The 15,926-nt window shown below is 40.3% G+C and overlaps 1 long non-coding RNA gene across 1 annotated transcript; it reads right to left on the reverse strand.

The window, feature by feature from the left end:
• Positions 1 to 4,909: 4,909 nt before the first annotated feature.
• Positions 4,910 to 14,550, reverse strand: LOC127433292 (uncharacterized). Its single transcript, XR_007895869.1, has 3 exons — positions 13,902 to 14,550; positions 12,742 to 12,847; positions 4,910 to 5,692 (listed from the first exon to the last, which is right to left on the reverse strand). It is a non-coding gene; the product is annotated as an uncharacterized LOC127433292 (long non-coding RNA).
• Between the last annotated feature and the right edge of the window lie 1,376 nt (positions 14,551 to 15,926).

Below are 15,926 nucleotides of genomic sequence, written 5' to 3' on the forward strand. Positions count from 1 at the left end.
TATATAAATATGGGTCTATATACACATCCCAACATGGGCCTCATCTCATGGCTCACGGGGTTAAATTTTCAAGGGGGACCCTCCCTCCTGATTAGTGGATAAACCAGGAGCAACCGGCTTAACAGAAGAAGAGTCTGCTAGAACAGTCTGCTGGACTCTGGACCACCTGGTAGAGCAGAAGTCTTAAGAGCAGAAGACTCTGGTTTTGAGGCAGCTGGCTCAGGAACAGGAAAGGCCTCCTCCGGCTCTGGAATGGCCTCAGGCCAAGGACTTTCCAAGGATTTCCAGGTTAGGACTGCAAGGGTACTGGTGGGGTCGCCATGGGTTATAGAGGAACCCTATTTTGGAAAAACACAGACACATACGGGGACCGGAATAGGGAAAACAAACAGTACTGGAATAGAGACCACATAATGTTATGGAACAGGGATAACTATGGATCAGAAATGAAGACAAGTCACTCAAAGGAGCTGAAGAAGACAACACTAACATACTGTAGACTGGGGACACAAAGATTCTAAAACATGGTCCGGCAAGACAGGCAGGGAAACTAGATCAGGTGAGACAGACAGGGGAACAGGAGCTGGTTCACACAAAGGCTCTCACAGGACTTGGAACAGGGACAGCTGTTACCGGACATAAAAAAGGGTCTCTCCTAATTGGAGAGGTTTTCTTAACAAGACTAGGGACCGAAGCTTCCCAAACTGGCACAGGGATTGAGGCAGCCCTGGGCACCAGCTCTGGGATTAATGTGGCCACGCACTGGCTCTGGGACAGTTGGCAGGTGTGGACGTTGCCTCAGGGTCTGTTGCCTTGCGGTGAGGCATGGACAGCATATGAGCAGGCAGCATGCTGGTCTGGCAGCGCTTGTTTGAGAATGTTGATCTTTCTGCTCTGTTGAGAATGCACTGGTTGGCGAGGGCATCCCCAGAAATGTTGCAGAAGACGGCCAGCTTGCAAAAGGCAAACTCAGTCACTGATCAAGTCGCTTGGCAGAGATACAGAATTTGTACTACTGAAATAGGTCAGTTCCCTATCTGTCACTCACTCGACGTTGTGTCGATGTAGTGACACTGGGGGTCACTCTTGGGAGCCCCAAACACCTCTGATCTTTGAAAAAAGGCCAATGAAAATTGGCGAGTGGAATTTGCATGCCACTACCCCGGACATATGGGTATAAAAGGAGCTGGCGTGCAACCACTCATTCAGATTTTCTCTTTGGAGCCGAGCGGTGTTGATGTATTCCACTACCAATCCATTCGCCTCTCTAAGAAAGCAAACTGTCTCAGGCGGCTGTTGGATTCTATGGGCGCATCACAGCGGTTTCTCCCCTCTCGCAGAGGTAAGTGTGGAGAACGCCCCGCATGTCGCAGCTCACCCGCCATCTCCTCCTCTGGAGCCAGCAGCGGCTCAAGGCCACTCATATCCCTGGCAACTCAATCGCACAGCAGACACACTGTCATGGCAGGTGACGCTCAGGGGAGAGTGGAGGCTGCACAAGGATGCGTTTCCCCCAGTAAGCCTACTTGCACAGACATTGTGCAAGGTCAGGGAGGACGAGGAACAGGTCCTGTTGGTAGCGCCCTACTAGCCCACCCAGACTTGGTTCTCGGAACTCACGCTCCTTGCGACAGCCCCTCCCTGGCAAATTCCCCTGAGGAAGGGCCTTCTTTCTCAGGGATGAGGCATGATCTGGCACCCGTGACCAGACCTCTGGAACCTCGCGGTGGTAGGCACTATTACTCAGGCCAGAGCCCCTTCTACCAGGTGACTGTACGCCTTGAAGTGGCACCTAATCGTGAATTGGTGTTCTTCCCGAGGCGAAGACTCACAGAGTTATGCAGTCGGGTCAGTGCTTTCCTTCCTGCAGGAGAGGTTGGAGGGGTGGCTGTCCCCCTCCACCTTGAAGGTGTATGTAGCCGCTATAGTGGCACACCTTGATGCAGTGGACGGTAAGTATTTAGGGAAGCATGACCTGATCATCAGGTTCCTTAGAGGCGCCAGGAGGTTGAATCCTCCTAGGCCGCACCTCATTCCCTCATGGGACCTCTCTGTGGTCCTGCTGGGCCTACAGGGAGCCCTTTATGAGCCCTTAGGTGTCAGTTGAGCTGAAAGCCCTCTACTTGAAGACAGCCCTCATGACTACACTCACCTCCATCAAGAGGGTTGGGGACCTGCAAGCATTCTATGTCAGCAATATGTGCCTAGAGTACGGTCCGGTGTACTCTCACATGACCCTGAGACCCCGGCTGGGCTATGTGCCAAAGGTTCCCACTACCCTCTTTAAAGATCAGGTGGTGAACCTACAAGCACTGCCCTGGGAGGAGGCAGACCTAGTCTTGTCGTTGCTGTGTCTGGTACGCGCTTTGCGTATCTATTTGGACCACACGGAAAGCTTTAGATGCTCTGAGCAGCTCTTTGTCTGTTTCAGGGGACAGTAGAAGGGCAACGCTGTCTCCAAACAGAGGATTGCCCACTGGATTGTTGACGCCATCGCTTTGGCATACCAGGCCCAGGGTGCACCATCCCTTCTGGTACTACGAGTGCACTCTACTAGGAGTGTAGCCTCCTCCTGGGCCTTGGACAACGGCGCCTCTCTAACAGACATCTGTAGAGCAGCAGTCTGGGCAACACCCAATACCTTCGCAAGGTTCTACAATCTCCGAGTTGAGCTGGTTTCGTCCCGTGTGCTGTCAGGTATGAACAGGTAAGTGGTGGGACAACTGGCCGGGTGTAACGCTGGCACACAAGCACCTTTCCCCTTCCCCAGGGGAAGACATGCGCTCTTTCGTCCATGTGAGTTTCCGGGATCGGTGAACCCTGGATTCCTCCCTCAGCACCTGCAGCAAGCAAATTCGGCAGAGGAATTCGATGCCAGGCCCAGTACTTATGTCAGTATGCCCTGTTCAGGTCAGCCCCTGTACTGGGATAGGTGTCCATATGCGTTGGTTCCCTGTCGGTAACCCCATATGATATAATCTTCCACGATACGGTCTCCCTGACGGTAGACCCGTGTCTTCCCTTGGGCAGAGTTCCCTCTGCCACCGGTCGCTGTGTTTGTAGAGCTCCATGCCCTCTGGGTAGGACCTACCACGGGGACTTCTCCACTTGCGACACTGCCGACAAGACTCGGTGAGACCATGTGACATATTTCCACACAATTACCTCCCCTTTGGGCAGGGTGTGGTCTCCACATTGTCTTTTTCCAAGGACACCTACCCTGATGCATATACGTTTGGCCCCAGCTGGAATCAAGAGAGTTCTTTCTCCGGGAGAAGAAAGAAGAGAAAAGGCAGATCTTCTGTACTAATAAGGCTTTGGCAAAATGAGGTTTATACCCAAGTGCAATTACTTTATTCCGAAAAAAAGAGTGAAACACAAGGACTGATAATGAGCGGTCCAAAATAATAAGAGACCAAATACCATATTCTAAAGGCGCCAATATACTTCTAGCGAAATTGAAGAACGAATGGGTGTGAAGTAATTTCAAACAAAATCTGCCCAAAAAGAAGGTATTTTTGAATTTGTTGTGGTGGACTGAAATAGCTTGCATTCTCAGGAAAACTTTGTACCAGCTCCTTCTTTGTACCAGCACCTTCTTACTGACACTGGTTCATGTCATCTGTGGGTGTGAACTAGTGCTCTACCTAGTTTGACATCAAATTTTTTCCCAGTTATTTTCCTTACTCAGTGGAGATAAGTTAACTACAGTGTGTTCATGGAGTAGTCGAGCTGATGAAAACGTACCTACAGTCTATCTATACAGTCATTCACATAGAGACATTTCCAAGCACATTTCATGTGATAAAAAAAAATAATAATAATTTGTCTACAAAAGGAACCGAAACTACTCAAATACTCTTAAGTGCCTATTCACTCACAGTTGTTTGATATGCTGCTTCATTCATGTGCAGTCTGCAGCTGAAAGCCATTTACACTTCTGCCCAAAGTGAGATATGCCTATAATCCTCATTCTTTTGTCTGTATTCAGCTCAATAACACCTGTCTGGCACCTTTTATTCACCCATTTTTGCATTAGTATCAGTGTCATCATAAAATACAATAACAAAGAGAATCTGGTGCATATTATGGCCTCATACTGTATGTCAAATTACACATTATATATTTCTTTAAATCATCATCGAGTGGTTAAAACAGCTTGTTTTACTGAACTCAATTTGGATTTTATTCATAGAATGAGACATGTCATCATTGATAACATTTTAACGTCACATTACACCAAGCACAACCACACGACTTGCAATCTCACCCTGCGCACACTTAGAACAACTAAGTCTTTTGTTTTCTGTCGTGGTGGTGTGCACACTACCTGTCTAGGTGTATCAACTACGTAGCCATTCATCCCTGACTGAAGCCCTGTTTACACCGGGTATTAAAGATGCATTTTGGGTAATCCGTTTACAAGTAAACCTGGTCGTATCTTTCGACCACTTTCAAAGGGATTTCAAGGGGAGAGTCTTTGATTTCAAGACGGCATACATCAACCATTACGTCAGTATAATATTGTATGATAATGAAGTGCAAAAAGTAAAAGAAAAAAAATCATAATAAACCGGCAAACAGTTTCTCTTATTTATACTTGCATTTAATCTAAGCACAAACATAATGTCTCGAGCAGAGGAGTTATTTTAGTGGAATACCTGTATTAATGGTCAGATGCATGTGCTTCTCATCTGTGGCACTGCATGTTGATATCAGACATACTGAAGAAGATCCGTGAAGTCCTTGTGCATGTAGGATTTATGTATTTGCTTTTTTCTATTTTCTGATCAGACATTTTTTTCTTTTTAAATCCAGATGTAACCGGCATGGATCAAACAGATCGCCTTAAATGCATCTTAAAGATACAATCACAAAATTAATTCACAAACTCATGCACATACCAAGGGGAGATTTTATTTGTGATAACATGTTAACAAACAATATCATAGAAAGGCTTGCTTATTGCACCGATTTGCACAGAAAGAAAAAAACAGCTGAAAATAATGATGAGACAGCAGGAAGGGTGATGTGGGTGATGCTTTTATTATTATTATTATTATTATTATTATTATTTGTCTACTGTTTCTTAATGCATTGCTCTCTTCTTGCTCTCTTTCTGTATTTCATTGGCTTTTGCTCATTATCGGCCTCTTGCTTATCAGAACAGTGCGCACCCCTGACGACTCATCCGCCAGATTTCAAGCAGGTGTGAAGTCCGTCGTTGTGTCTTGGACTAGTCTGGGCAAGTCACTAAAGTGCACACACTACACGACCTATGGTCGTGCAATCTGAGACTTCTTGTCACAGACTCATAACATCAACTGCAGACAAGCTTGAGTCTTAAGACATTAACCAAAATATGTTTTCCTCAGAGAGTTTCATTTGCAGATTACATATTGTAGGTTGATATTAATTATTAGTATAGCACCTTCAGAAATGCCTAGAAACTTAAATGGTATTCTACTTGTAATCTCTAATGTTTGACTACTCGTTATCTCTCTCTTTTTTATTTCAGGTTTGTTTGCTGTCCCAAGCAGTATTTGTACTCTGTTGACTGCAAATCATCTAGTGGTTGGCAAAGTTTATTGCAGAGAAAAAGGGCCCTTTTCAAAGCCCTCTTTTGTCTTTTCCTTTCTTTCTCCTCCACACCCAGCCAACGCTCTCTCCTCCCTCCCCAGCTTTACTTTCTCTGCAACACAAATCACAAAAAGTGGTAGCTTCAGGTCAGGTCATGTAAAATGAGCAGATATCAGTTTCTTCTTTGTCTTAGGGGAAATACAGCAGGTTCAGGGTATTGCCGAATTTGTGAGATAATGACACTTTAATGGTCTGAGGGTGCTGTTATTAAACTACAGCAACTGGTACATCACAAGCCTGTCAAAAATATAAGCTGAGATGGCCTAGGAAACTTTTCTCTTTCAAAACTCCGTAGACTTATTGGAGATCTCATTTAAATATCAGTGTTGTCTCATATGTTTCTTCTAAAATTACCTAGGAGTAATAAAATCAGACAGAAATGGTGCAATTGTAGACATCCAGTTACGAGTATTGAGCTATACAATTAATGTGGAAATCATAGCTCAGATAATTTGGTCTTGGAAGAATTTGATGAACAACGTTTAAGACCAAACAGCTGAGAAACAGGAGACTTCTGCAAAGGTCTGAGGTTGCTAAATTATTGAGGTCTCATTTAAGATTTGTCTTTCCTTTGGGCTTTTACTGTTCATAATAAGTTTTTAATTTTCCAAATTTCAGAGATTGAATTGTTTAATACATTTCACAGCTGTATACACCATAATAAATGCCATAGCCAGTAGAATATTCCTCAATCCACCATTAATGCAGTTCCCATACAGTGTTTTCATGTAGAACCACACAAATGTATGGAATTACAATTGCAAGCACAAATCTGCACATTATCAAACAATTCACATAAGTACATAAGTGAGTCTACAAGCAAGTATAGTTAGCTTCAAACAATAGCACAAAAGAAGCACTGCTTGTCAGTTAAAAGCTTGGCTCAATCAGTCAGCTGCTGAAAATGGAAGAAGGATGCAGGTGAAGCAGGTTGATTGAGGGGGGTTAAGAGGGTTATGGAGGGATGGAGCAACACAAAAGAAAATAGGAACTCTCTCTTGATTTGTTCGCCAAGATCAGCAGTTGGGTTCAGCCAAATCCTCAGTAACTCCATTAATTTGAACCCCACAGTGTCTCCAACTGAATTAACAAAGTGGAGGAAAGAAAAGGTTGCCAGAAACACACAGATGCTTGGGGGAGGGCTAATACTCCGAAACGCAGGAGTCTATTTGCTTTGAATCAAAAAATCCACTTTCAAAAATTACCATCAAGGTTTTGAACTAAGAATGTGCAATGATCAGACATATTTATTTATAGAGGACAGTCTGAAGTTATTGTTAAGTTTGCCATTTGTGCAGTTGATGGTTTTGGGATTCTTTGATCATTAATGGTGCTTACTAAGACAAGCATCACAACTATTATTGTCCTAAAGCCTTAGGGATACTTCCATTTTGACTCGAATGCTCAGCGTTTGTGTACAGTCGAATGTGAGCCTGTCAAAGTATGTGCCATATAACTGTGTGCGCATACAGTACACAGGCAGTAGGTGCAAACGCTCAGTGATTGCTATAACACCAGACTATTCCTCTTCAGGAGTTTAGACCTATAAAGATGTCCTTATATTCCTTCAGACTCGAGCTATACAAATGCAGGTTTCTCCAGTCCTCCTCAAATACGTGCTCTTAACTTGCACATCCACTGTTATTGTTTTTACCTTTATCTCCTTAAGTTTTGTGGTGATTACATATTCTTCTAGCACTTCTTCGTGATGGTGACGGCTTAAATGTGAGTGATGCAACCTTGTGGACCCACTAATTAGTGCAAATAACTCTAGGCGCATGCGCATTCTGATGAGATTTGCGTCACGCAAATGACGTATTAAACTTTGGCAAACTTGTTTTGCACCTTTTCTGCAAATTCCAAATGCTTTTTGACAGATAAAAAACAAGAAAGAAAACCATTTAGGATATGTTGGGCCTCATGTATTCAGATAGAAGACAAAGGCAGGCCTAACAGTCATAAAAAAACATTCCTCAAGCCCCCTCCTTCTAAGTCGTAAATTTTACTGACAAAAATCGCGCCAAAATCAAACAAAGGGAGTCCAAAACAGACTACAGATCCATGAAGCCTTGCCCTCTAAAGGATCGAGCTCTCAACTCCTATTGGATGAGGCACACCACAGAACATCCCTCAAACATGACATCATCAGGACTTCAAATAATTCTGAAATGCTTCCAAAGTTGCTTCCAGCGACTTTGTTCACCGAACACGGACGTAGCTTTTTGCTGCTCTCCGGTGCAGCCTCGTGGCTTAAGGAAGTAATGTCCGACTTGAAACTGTAGCCATACGATCTCCATCTCGCTGGACGAGTTGAGATTACTCTGTGTTCAACCGAACACTCTAACGGATCCGAAGGAGACAGCTGAGCAATTCGCATCTTCATCCGTTGGCCTACAGAAATGAAGAGATTAAAGATTTCTCTTCCATCTTCAATCAAGTCAACATTTCTGAGTTCTCCGCCAGCCCGCCGAGAATCAACAGCCATACCGCCCGCCGACAGCGCGAGGAAACGGCCCCCGTCATCACCCGAGCCTCAAGGAACCGGGTCAAGGAAAGTTAAATGACATTCTACCTGTGTCCTCATGCGATTCAAGTAAGAGGTTTACGTCTGGGCAGAGACAGAATATTATAGTGTGTTATTCTTGTGTTTCAAGGTTTTTGCTTGTACAGTTTACGGACCGCCATGTCCGCTCATTATTAATACTCAGGGTATTAATTATCACGAATTTGTTTTGCTGTATTGTGGTCCAACCAAATTGGACTGTTGTGCATTTTCGCCATCGCGGGTGAGACAGCAACTGAGTTCATCCATTAGAGTCAAATAACGCAGGACTTTTACGAGCCCCGCTCGTAAAACCGCGTCTCTGAGTGATGAACACGGCTGCTTTATCTCCAGCTATCTCGAAATCAGCTTTCGGGCTGTCACTTAATCATCTCTCTCTCTCTCTCTCTCTCTCTCTCTTACTAACCACACTGACACACACACACACACACACACACACTGTCACACACACACCTTGTGTTATAGAATTATTTTTATTTCCATATCTAATCATATCACTGTTTAGTTTGTAGTTGTAAGTCAGAAGTTTATTGACTGCATTGTATTAATTATTAATTGATATTACTGCATAAATAAACTTTGTTATTTTACAAAGAGAAGTGTTTTGGTTTGTTTTGCATACGCCTGTGTCATGCTGACGGGATGTCAGTGCTCGGATTCAAACCTTCATTCATTGTTTTTTTCCCCGAAAATGGATATTCTTCGGATGTCGATTTTCCTAAGAAAACAATCTAATATTGAGACTGTTTTAATATTCGGTTATTAGTCCATGATTTCAGGGTGGTGCCCCATCAATGTTAATCCTTATTAATATTCTATTGATTTTTGATAATTGATAATTATCTTTGATTGAATTTGAATGATCAATAAGCTAGTGTTAATTTTAATTAATGTTTCATCGACGTTAACAATTAACGATTATCTTTGATAACTGTTGATTTAAAGGATTAAAAAAAGCTAACATTGATTCTCATCAATGTTCTATTGATTTTAATAATTAATAAATATCTTTGATAATTATTAATTATTGCTAATAACCAAACTTGCTCCTAAACGTAGCACACTACATTTACTGGAGTCCCATATGAGGTTTTAATGAGTTAGATCCAATTAATTAATTTAAATATTGATTAATAACTACAGAAATAATTATTAATTATTTCTGATAGTAACACTGATCTAAACAACCAGTAAAGCCCTACAGATACATTAAATTAAATGAGCACATCAGTTTTCATTTTAACAATTTTCATAGCTTCACTCTCTGGCTCAGTCAAGTGTTGCAATTTAAAGCCCAAGAACACTTTAGTTTTGACACAAAGGCTTAGCATCTGGTTACAGTCGAAGGCTAGCCTTTCAAAGTGTACTTCATTTGGCTGTTGTATAAACAGGCGGTTGGTGCATGCACACTACTATTGCTACGAGGGACTGGACTATTTATCTTCAAGAGTTTCAAGGTAGTGCACCGGTTCACACCCACCGATGGCATGGACCAATGGCAGTAAGAAGATGCTGGTACAAAAAAGGAGCTGGTACAAAGATTACAGAGAGCGCAAGCTGTTTTGGCCTACCGCAACAAATTCAAAAACACCTTCATTTTGGGCAGATTGTGTTTGAAATTACTTCATACCCATTCGTTTGTCGATTTCAGTAGAAGTATATTGGCACCTTTAGTATGTAGTCTCTTGCTATTTTGGACCGCCCAAAAATACGTCTTTATATTCCTTAAGACTGGAGTTATATAAATGCAGGTATCTCCTGACCTCCTCACACACACACTCTTGACGTGCACATCCACTGTTGTTGTTTCCACACACGGAACCTTAGAAAAATCCGTGCTGATGATGATGAAATTTGCGTCACGCGTCCTGTACGCAGACGCCTAGCGTTAGTGTATGACCGAAGGGTACTCTGGGCTTAAGGGCTGCCATTTTTGCTCACTGTCAAAAAACATCCATAAGTTAATGCAATCAACAGACCTCTAAAACCTATTTGTAACTGGTAATATATAATATAATGAAATCAATGCAGTTTGTATGTTGCTTGGGAAAAATATATATTTAGTCAAAATACACAGTTATTTTTGAATGGTCATCAGAGGGGAACATGCTTTTTGGCACCAGATGTTGTAGTACCAGCATCTACCAGCAGGGAAGAAAGGTGTGGTCATGCTACACTTCGCACTCCATTCACTTAAAGAAATTTCGCATTCCGCTGTGGACAAAAGTTCAAATTTGGTGAATTCTGATCAGATGATGGGAAAACGTGTGACCAATAAAAGATCATAACACACATCAATGTCACACACTGATCTTTTGGCTTAACTCAGAGAATACATATTCCAAAGCTGAAAGTTTTTATTGTTGCAGGAAAGTAGATAAATATTTTAACATTTTGAATATAATATTATTTGTTATTGTTGATATTATCAGAGGTGGGAAGGAACAAATTACAACTACTCATGTTACAGTACTTGTAACCATGATTACAAAGTAAAAAAAAATTACATAACATCCCTGAATGTTTGGCAAGTTACATGCACTAAATATGCCTCCGAACTGAAACGTGCATCTTCACAGCACAACAGAAACCCGCAGGGCACAACAGCGTGCTCAAAAAGATATGATGTCACGAGTGTCTTTTGCAAGTCATCAAGGCATAACTCCAACGCAGACCACAAAAATCATGTGATCCTTTTAAATTCTACAGAGAATGCTGTACTTTAAAGTGCAATTGAGGAAGTGGCTAGACAACCTTGACATTCAAATAGCAAAAAAACAAAACAAAAAAAAAAGACAACAATTTTTGTTTGTTACAAACAAAATGGCTAAATACCTTTAAAAAGATACGATGCCACGATCCTTTCAGGTTCTTTATAATCATGTTTTTGAAGTAAATTTCAATTTCTGAATTTGCCAGAATGCTTCTGAATATAGCCTATATTTCTTTCCTTTATTCAGTTTTAATTCATCTAGTCCATTTCTTGAAATTACAACAGTAAAAACAGTTTTAATCTCAAATTAAGCAAATGCAATTACTACGTTACATTTAAAAAAAAATATATTTTAATAATATCTTTTAAATATTGCTTATTACATTTAATAATGTTTAATAATCTAATAACTTTTCTTTAGCAGTCCTAATATAGGCTATATGAAAAACTGAAATCCACATTCTATGATAAGAAATATTTTCAATATCTTCTTTATTATTACAAAATAATACAATAGGCCTACTTGACAGTATGGCAGGCAACAGTAAGAAATACTGTAGCTTTACAGCTCTCTTATCAGTGTCCATCAGTTATGCAAAGAGTTATATGAGACACTAAATTAATAATAATTTTATTAACAATTATAAAGTATTTTTTATATATAGCTGTATATACTATATAAACTGTAGGTTGCTAAACACTACCATTCAAAAGTTTAAGAACACTAAGACCATTTGACATTTTGTTTTTGATAGAAATTGATGCTTCTGTTCACTAATAATGCATTAAATTGATGAAGAATTGCAGTAGACATTTATAATGTTACAATTTACTATTTCTATTTAAATAAATGCTATATTTTTCAAACCTACTGTTCATAAAATAATCCTCTACTTGCAGCAATGCAAGAGTTTGGCATGTACTGGTCACTGAAGCTGCTAGTTTAGGAACAGTGAGGAATTTGTTTCGCAAACCAAAAGACTATGGTGTACTTGTCCTCTTGTTGTTGTGCATCTGGTCCACTCACTTCACTCTCTGTCCTGGTTAGATCCAGATTTATTTATTCTTTCAAAACAGTAGTGCATGAAAAAAGGCTTCACCTCTTTTAAAACATAGAATGATGAATTTCAGGAGAAATGTGTTTCTTTTGGCCATTTTTACACCAAAATTTGACTTGCAATCATAAACATTTCCTTGATAGTGACCTATGGATATGCATGTCCTTGTGCAGATAAGAGAGCAGAATGGAGGCATGTATTAATGAGAGGAGGATGTGAGCAGAAGGACTTCCCTCCACACACTTCCTGAGCAGGAGTTTGCTCCAATCCACTTGGCAGACACTTTGGAAGCATTTTTTGTGATGTTTGCCCAAATACACCCCAGTGGTGCTGACAGTGCCATTTTAAAAATGCTTAGAGAGGAGATATCAAAGTCATTTCTGAAAACAACTCTGGTCGGATGCAAAGCAGTGGAGCAATCCTTCCTTTTTTAAAGCTGAGGCATGTAATTTTTTTCGATGTTAAAATCCTTTCTCTTATCCCAGTTTTTTGGGCAGGGCAATGTTTTACCAACTAATAGTATATGGGCACATACAACTTTTTGTGTGCCTGTGTACTATTTTTTACTTTTAACTTTATTCAACATTTTTGCACTGAAATGAATGTCCAGGAAAATGTGAATGTTGCTGTTTTGAAACTATTAAAATATTTTGCTTATATGTATGTCCGCTGTACTGTCTCAGAAGCTCCCATCCCCCTAAACTACATCAACCCTGCTCTGTCTGGCCTCTGGGAGAAGCCAGACATCTCCCACACAACTGACGTACCCATTTCGAATTCCAAGGAACAAAAGAGACTGCCCACAGCCCTCACAGACAAACAGCAACCTGCAGTGCTCCAGTGGACACACGACCCTTGGCAGAAAGCCGCTCACTGTAAAATAGGCAAAGAAATAGATTGTCTTTATTCTTTTTGGACAAAATGAAGAGGGGTGAGCCCCCCAACTCTTCAAAGGAATGTGTTATTTCACTTCATAGATATGAAAAGGCCTTAGATATGAAAAAGTATGAACAAACACATCATCTCAAAGATGTGTTTTAGGACTTTCAGTACTTAATGTATGAAGTGCATTGTAGATGTCTAGTTAATATTCTTTTGGATAATGTACAATACACATACAGTATCAGTTTACAAATGTTTGAACAAATGTCTATACTCATAGTTCTCATGTTCAATAAATAATGGTCTTGGTGTTACCTCCTGTTAGACATGCTGTCATATATTGTGTTTCGATTTTCTTTTTGTGAATTTTCATTAGTTAACTCTAACCATATGATAAATCGTGTATCCTAGCTTCACTGTGTCATCATATATAAATGTGTATATTATTATTAATGCACAAAAATAAGGTTAATCATTTTCAGAAAATTTAGTTTAGTATTAAAGGGTAAAAAAAATTAGCCAAGTCAAATTAGCATAATTCCACATTTTTAGGTTCAATCCATTGTGGTATTTTGCCAGAGTATCTCCACAGAATATCAGCAAAATTATTGCTTCATAAGTTCACATTTTCACATAATCCTTCAGAGATGTCTTGCCGTCCATGATGGAGGGCTTGAGTGCGAGACTCAAGCTCTAAATACACACTCAGTATAATATTTAAGGCATAATGGAAGTGAATAGAATTGGAGGTGGAATTGGGGTGGTAGGATGCACTAAAAATTGTCAGTGAGGTATGCAGCTGTTTAAATTTACCCTTGCATTGTGACTGACAGGAGATGAACAACAAATTATTAAGAACAGTAGGCTACTTATTTTTAGATGCCCAAAGTTTTGATTAGAACTCCTGAATGCTCTTTTTGATCATGTCATTATATTCCATTGCCTCCTGTTTTTCTGTGATTTTATCTGTTTATAGACGAATGTTTATCTGTTTATGTTTGTTTATATTGCTCAGAATTGCCGTATGTGGGTTGAAGCAATTTACCTTCTATTATGGTAGAGTTCGCAAATGTCCAAGAAACTCTAGGATTTTATTTCTTTTTTCTTGTCTTTTTCTTTTTTACATCTGAAAGATAAATGCTGAAATAGTGAATACAAATAATGACTTATACTGTACCTGTTCATCAAAGGCTGCATAACTAAAACTAAACTCAAAATGATGCTAGAATATTACACTGCTTTACATGACTGGCCTTTATTCGCTCATTTATAACGCCATCTGCTGGACCAAATAAGATTGTGCTTTTTTTTTTTTTTTTTTTTTCTTTTTGTATTTAATTAGCTTGTTTATGACATATTAATTTGGTAAGCTAAACATTTCTTTATCCAATTACAATAAAATAATACTATGTACAATGCATCATGGTGATATCCGGATGTTTAAGGTCAAAATATATACTGTGAAGGCCATAGACACATTGTTTGAGACAAAATGGCTTTTAAACCATATAAATATACAACACGATAAGGGTGACATAGCTACAATGAAATGGGAACCCATTAAAAGGCATGCTGAAGCGGGTTTCACCCAGGGCGCCATACAAGCTAGGAACGCTACTGCGTTATGTCAATTTGTAGGTGAACATGGAAGTCTTATTCGCCATGGGTTCCCTCGAGATTTTCCTGTGGGTTTTTATAATGGGGTTCTTGAACTTATGAGTAAAATAAGGTCTGTGATAAACATTACTTGATGGTACTTGGACATTTTGTTCTACAACATAAATTACACACAGTCATACCTCAAACGTAAATTTTGAAGCCACCACGTGTTTTTTAAAAATGTATGTAATTCAATACGGCTTCAAAATACACGTTTTAGGTATGACTGTGTGTAATTTATGCTGTAGAACAAAAGGTCCATGTATCATCAATTAATGTTTACCACAGACCTTATTTTACTCATAACTTCAAAAACCCCATTATAAAAATCCATAGGAAAATCCAGAGGGAACCCATGGCAAATTCTCTTCCGGGTTTTTGGACTACAAGCTGAACAGCTCTATACTCAAGAATGCAAGTATCGACATGCATAAAATTACCCGCATGTGTTCTTGATCAGGAGTCTTGATCGACTACTATCGAGGATGCATCGGATGGTAACTTGTGAGCAAGAACCTGGTACTACGGTGGCAGACGAAGGACATTTATCATTGTGTTTTACCCACTGATATGTCAGTGGTTTTACCTCTGTAAACTTGTGAAAGTCTGATGGCTCATGAGTCGTTATACTCCATCAGCATTTGTTGTTTTGTTGGGCATAATTTTAATATAGTAATAAACACATGAACTTTTACAGACTTTACTGTTTTAACCTGTTACTAGACCTGCAAAACCTCATTGGTGTGTTGATCATAATGCTGTCACTGGTGTGTGATAATGCCAGTAGTTCTCTCACTCGCTTAAAATGTGCTGTGATGGTTACCTGCGCAACAGGAAGATCGCAGCACATCTTAAAGCTCACAATAGAGTGCAACAGTGCCCGCCCACTTTTTCAGCCTTCTAGGTTCTGGAAGTATTTTCCCCATTTATTTCTTCCATAGACTTTTAATAAAATCCTTCATAAAAGAGTTGTGAGCCATGAACCAAACCAATCAGTTCCGAGGTGAATCACAACATCACAAACTTTGTTTTGAGGCAAAATAGTATTTGAAAATCGGACATAAAGACAAAGGTACAAGGTCGTATACTTACGTCTTTCATGAGGCCACAAACTACAATCCCATGAAGCATTGTGAATGTCATTGAATAAAAAAGATGGGAATACTATGAAAAAATTATGAAAATCTGCCTAATATGCTGTTGGTCCTCCACGTGCCACCAAAACAGTGCCGACCCACTGAGGCATGGACTCTACAAGACCCCTGAAGTTTTCCTGTGGTATCTGGCACCAAGACATTAGCAGCAGATCCTTCAAGTCCTGTAAGCTGCGAGGTGGAGCCGCTGTGGATCAGACTTGTTGGTCCAGCATATCCCACAGATGCTCAATTGGGTTGAGGTCTGGGGAATTTGG

This window comes from Myxocyprinus asiaticus, chromosome 43 (genome assembly GCF_019703515.2).
Source record: "Myxocyprinus asiaticus isolate MX2 ecotype Aquarium Trade chromosome 43, UBuf_Myxa_2, whole genome shotgun sequence".
NCBI classification, from domain to species: Eukaryota; Metazoa; Chordata; class Actinopteri; order Cypriniformes; family Catostomidae; genus Myxocyprinus; species Myxocyprinus asiaticus.